General features: G+C 35.9%; 1 protein-coding gene across 1 annotated transcript in view; it reads left to right on the top strand.

The window, feature by feature from the left end:
- The first annotated feature begins 266 nt into the window (after positions 1-266).
- The window catches only part of si:ch211-51h4.2 (uncharacterized), a 70,536-nt gene continuing 64,802 nt past the window's right edge, over positions 267-6,000 (top strand). Inside the window, exon 1 of the mRNA XM_063013263.1 lies at positions 267-292. The gene's annotated coding sequence lies outside the window, so the exon portion shown is untranslated. The remainder of the gene's footprint in view (positions 293-6,000) is intronic.

The raw sequence follows: 6,000 nt of genomic DNA, 5'->3' as shown, positions 1-6,000 counted from the left end.
TCTTAATATCAAAATAGTAAATTCTGCTCGCTCAGACGTCATCTGATTATTTTAATGAACATAATTTATAATCAGGTGTTCATGTTTGTGATCTGTTGTTATTTAAAGCCACAATGTGGGTGGAAAAAGACGGATGGAGCTAACAACCTGGTTTCTTTTACTTCACAGTCACGTCTACGTTATTCCAGCATTTACATGGATTCTCTCGTTGGGCATTGTCCTGTCCCAGGTCATTATCCAGCCAATCACGTCGCTGCTGACGCTACTCAAAGGCGTACTGCTGATCATCACTGTAAGTTCAGCTGATTAGCATGTAGACGAAGTTCTTGTTTGATGTTTACCAATCACATATTATATGTTTAAGATGTTAATATAAAACCTATACTCTATATGGCCAAGTGTGTGTGGACACTTAACCATGGGCTTGTTGAATATCCCATTCTAAAAATGTGTATTAATATAGAGTTTGTCCCATATCTGTAGATGTAACAGCCTCCATTCTTCTGTAAAGACTTTCCACAAAAATCTGAGTGCGTCTATAGGAATTTGGGCTGATTCAGTCTAAAGAGCTTTTGTAAGGCCTGGCTCACAATCAGCATTTCGATTTAGATTAAAGGTTTAGTGGGGTGGAATCATGGTTTTGTCCATACCAATGGAGCCCTTTCATATCTCGTCAAACCAGGTCTTTATAGACCTTACTTTGTGCAGAAATGACAACTGGTTGTCACAATATGGCAGGCTCCTCAGAGTGCCTGTGACGGCTTTTAGAAAGAAAGAGCTTGCTTCTCCAAGGCGGTATCCTCGAGGAAGGTTTTTTAACAGAAGAGCTGGAAAATCTGTGAAGAAGAAACATTGATAAAAAGAAACACTTCCACCTGGAGCAAATTAACTCTCAACAAGGTTGAATCATATGCAGCTCCATGCCCCCTCTGCCGGCCAGATTTGTCAAGGCAGAAGGCCATGATTCCATAACTGAGCCCTGTTGATGTCCTTGGCAGCTTGGCCTGTTACATATTGTTAAATGTTATTCACCTGACAATTTACAATTCAATCAATCCAAGTAAAGCAGTAATAGTAAGGCTTTATAGGATCCATATGCAAAATTCAGAAGAGCTAAAATATCTAATGGAATACAATTTCTATTCTCATGCACTTAACCAGGCCACAATAAGAGCCAATATCTCCTAATATTGAGAAAAATTGGTCAGGAAGTCACAAAAGAGCCCAGAAAAAAAGAAAAATAATCAAAAACTGCAGGCGTCTCTTACCACACCTAATGTGAGTGTTTTTTATTCTATAATATGAAGAGGTCTAAACAAAAGCTTATAGTTTTCCAACATCCCTCAAGAGAAAAAGGAACAAAGGCATTCAAGTCAGGGCAATTGCTTTTGTCAAAACTGCTGTAGGTTATTATTATTAATATTATTATTATAATTGTGATTATTATTATTATTACTATTGTGATTATTATTATTATTATTGGTTTTGTCAGAACTGCTGTAGGTTATTATTATTATTATTATTATTATTATTATTGGTTTTGTCAGAACTGCTGTAGGTTATTATTATTATTATTATTATTATTATTATTAATATTATTGGTTTTGTCAGAACTGCTGTAGGTTATTATTATTATTATTATTATTATTATTATTATTGGTTTTGTTAGAAGTGCTGTAGGTTATTATTATTATTATTATTATTATTATTATTATTGGTTTTGTCAGAACTGCTGTAGGTTATTATTATTATTATTATTATTATTATTATTATTATTATTGGTTTTGTCAGAACTGCTGTAGGTTATTATTATTATAATTATTATTATTATTATTATTATTATTATTATTGGTTTTGTCAGAACTGCTGTAGGTTATTATTATTATTATTATTATTATTATTATTTTTATTATTATTATTATTGGTTTTGTCAGAACTGCTGTAGGTTATTATTATTATTATTATTATTATTATTATTATTATTATTATTGGTTTTGTCAGAACTGCTGTAGGTTATTATTATTATTATTTTTATTATTATTATTATTGGTTTTGTCAGAACTGCTGTAGGTTATTATTATTATTATTTTTATTATTATTATTATTGGCTTTGTCAGAACTGCTGTAGGTTATTATTATTATTATTATTATTATTATTATTATCATCATTGCTTTTTTATTAAAGATTAACATTTATGATATTGTACTTTTTCAAAAAGCACTTAACATCACATTCATGTCACGCATGCTTTATTTCTTTATATTGTGCCTTTCATCACATTTATTGCACTTGTTATCATTTACTGGATTCAAAAGTGACCTTAAATGTTATTTACACATTCATCCAGTTTATCGAAACTTTATTTTGATACAAAGGTCTCTGTGCTATGTATCTGACTTCTAATCATGTTCATTTATCTCACTGAGACAAGCGTTTAATTATTCTGCATGGAAGTCATAAAGAATAAATGAAATTAATAGGCAGAAGTGAAGGGAAGGATATGGCACTGCAGAAATAATGAGCAGTACTTATGAAATAATAATGGTTTCTGGCACACAATTTATCCAGATGAAGAAACTTGTAAGTAGAGTAGTTTTCAAACCCTGTAGTCAGATGTACTGTCAGTGGGATTAGAACCACAGGGATTTGTGAGAATTCTTTTACAATATCAGGATATATTTCTCTAAAATGCAATAAAAAGAAAGCATTGTGCTCTCTGCTGGAATATCTGGTCGGTCACATGATTTTAAACCTGCCAATCAGAACCAAGCATTTTTCACAGTGGTACATGAATTGCTTTAACACACATTTAACATTTTGCATACAATGCACAGACGGTTCTTCCCAAGCCTTCGATCATGCACACTACACACCACCGGACATCACAGCAACCTCTAGCTTTGTCTCATCAACCAGCTAAATTGAGTTCATCAATCACTTCCTGATGGACCGGCGTTAGTTAGAGCATTCATGCTCATCGATGATTTGAACAGTATTATTAATGAGCTGGAGCTTTATAAAGTGCAGACTGTCCCTCCTGCGTCACGCTGTCAATCACGCCACCTGGACCCCATACCCCCTGGGTATAATGCCTGTGACTAGCTCCTCTATTTAACTGCAGAAAACATATTTTCTGACATTCACAGCTTAACAGTGACCCGTAAAATAATTGGTGTCAAACGAGGAGTTAAAATGACGGTGATTTAATGCTGCTTGGCGATAGACTTGCTAGAATACAGAAACATTCTTGGTCACAATTGGTTCACCTTACTGTCTTTCCACTCAACTGCTGGACCAATGTATTTTAAGTATGTTGTGTTTTTAACAGTTTTGACCTTTTTCTTTTGTGCATTACCCATCTGCCCCATGTTTGATGGACAGCTGGAAACCTTTTAGTGCTCTAATAAACAGATAGACTTTTAATATAGCATACTCGTGACCTAAAAGTCAGAATCCATTAATAAGTTCTCAGCTGTTATGAAATTACAACAGTTAACAACAGGTATTAGTATTGTACCTGTTACCCTGTTGCAATTGCACTTTTCTCGTGTTTGGAGAGTTATTAATCATTTAAGTTCTACAATTACTGACTGTAGTCCAGCTATTTCTCTACATACCTTTTTAGCCTGCTTTCACCCTGTTCTTCAATGGTCAGAACCCACACAGGACCCCCACAGAGCAGGTATTATTTGGGTGGTGGATCATTCTCAGCACTGCAGTGACACTGACATGGTGGTGGTGTGTTAGTGTGTGTTGTGCTGGTATGAGTGGATCAGACACAGCAGCGCTGCTGGAGTTTTTAAATACCTTGTCCACTCACTGTCCACTCTTTTAGACTTTCTTACCTAGTTGGTCCACTTGTAGATGTAAAGTCAGAGACGATCGCTCATTTATTGCTGCTGTTTGAGTTGGTCATCTTCTAGACTTTCATCACCAGCTGTTGGCTAGATATTTTTGGTTGGTGGACTATTCTCAGTCCAGCAGTGACAGTGAGGTGTTTAAAAACTCCAGCAGCGCTGCTGTGTCTTATCCACTCATACCAGCACAACACACACTAACACACCACCACCATGTCAGTGTCACTGCAGTGCTGAGAATGATCCACCACCTAAATAATACCTACTCTGTGGGGGTCCTGACCATTGAAGAACAGGGTGAAAGGAGGTTAAAAAAGTATGCAGAGAAACAGATGGACTGCAGTCAGTAAGTGTAGAACTACAACGTGCTTCTATATGGTAAGTGGAGCTGATAAAATGGACAGTAAGTGTAGAAACAAGGAGGTGGTTTTAATGTTATGGCTGATCAGTGTATATAATATTAAAGATGTGGGTTGTACTGCAGATGTGCCCTTCTTTATAAAAGGCATCCACAAATTCTGAGTCTATCAAAATGTATAGATTATTTAAAAGCAAATTTGAAGTTGTAGTCATGTAGGAAGTTGTAAAAGGCTTCAGAAGCACACACAATCAACAGTGGTGTCTGGCCTTGCCCGAAACAACCTCAGATTTCTCTGGATTCCCTGAATCTGTTCACAATATTATGTACGGTAGATGGTAAAATGCCTACGTTATTTGCTTTAAACTAATTGACAATTCTCACCTGTGTTGTAACTTGAATATTTGATCAACTTTTTACTTTTATTTTGCCCATGCTCCAACACCAACTTTCTTGAGTGGCATCAAACTTAAAATTGGTTTATATCTACAAAATACAATCAACTTGCTCAGCCATAACTTTAAAATTCATTTTTATCACTTTTGTCAGTTAAATAAAGGTTCAAGAAAATGTCCCAACTTTTCTGGAAATTGGGTTTCCAAGAAAACGTGTTTGAAATGTAAGTGAAATAAATAAATGATGCTGTAGTGGTTAGCCATGGTGAACACGATGACACTTACAGATTCCTGTTGGTTCCATTCGGGTCAGCAGGAATGTTAAACAGTTTGAGGAAGCATCTGCCAAGTCTGCAATAGAATATGCAGATGAGTTCAAAGTCAGGGTGGCAGTAATTACGAAGGGGAGGCGGCGAGGAGGCATGTCAGATGCTGGCTTCCTAATTACCGCCTGTCTGGGATTTATTGTTAAGATTGGATGATCCTCCCTTTAAAGTCCCGAGAGGGAATCATAACCTGAAATATAGATCCATTAAAAATGCATATGGGCCCTGTTTCAAATGCAGCCATGACATATTTTATCCTGCAGACAATATCTGGCTGGTTAACAACCACATGAAATGATGTGCGGGTTTGAGATGGAAACACTATGGCAAATTAACCTATATATTAACCTGTATGTGTATATATTATAAAATACCCCTATGGATTTAATGAAACATAAAGCCATTAGCTGGTGTATTAGAATTTATGTTGAATCCTTGGTTGTTTTTTCTCCGCTCGTCATTGGTGCTTGTTTGAGATGGGTTTTAAATTTCTTGGCGCTGAATTATGCATGAGTGTCTGATTTTTTGGTTTGTTTGTTTTTACACTGGATTTTTGGTACACTTGACTAGATAGCTCAAGGGGGAAAATATCCTCAGGGTTTGTAGCTCGTCTGGTACTTAGTTAACTCTGGTAGGATTGTATGTGGTGGCCTAATGGGAATTGCTGTTGGCTCTAATCAGTTTGCCTCTGTCAACGGTCCTTTGACGTGAGGGATGCTGAGGAATGGACGCAGGTCACATAGTGTAGTATTTTTTACCCTCATGCAGGAGGCACTGAAACGTTCTGAATGTGTTTTTGCTGCCTGCTTGCTTGTGTATTTTATGTCTGTCCAGGAACTACATTAGAAATATATCTATCTGTCTATCTATCTATCTATCTATCTATCTATCTATCTATCTATCTATCTATCTATCTATCTATCTATCTATCTATCTATCTATCTATCTATCTGTCTGTCTGTCTGTCTATTCATCTGTCTGTCTGTCTGTCTCACTGTCTATCTATCTATGTCTTCCTATTCATCTATCCATTTGTCTGTCTATCAATCTTTCTGTCTATCTA

This window comes from Trichomycterus rosablanca, chromosome 17 (genome assembly GCF_030014385.1).
Source record: "Trichomycterus rosablanca isolate fTriRos1 chromosome 17, fTriRos1.hap1, whole genome shotgun sequence".
NCBI classification, from domain to species: domain Eukaryota; kingdom Metazoa; phylum Chordata; class Actinopteri; order Siluriformes; family Trichomycteridae; genus Trichomycterus; species Trichomycterus rosablanca.
The sequence above is the reverse complement of the archived record's forward strand: the minus strand, read 5'-3'. Positions and strand labels throughout refer to the sequence as shown.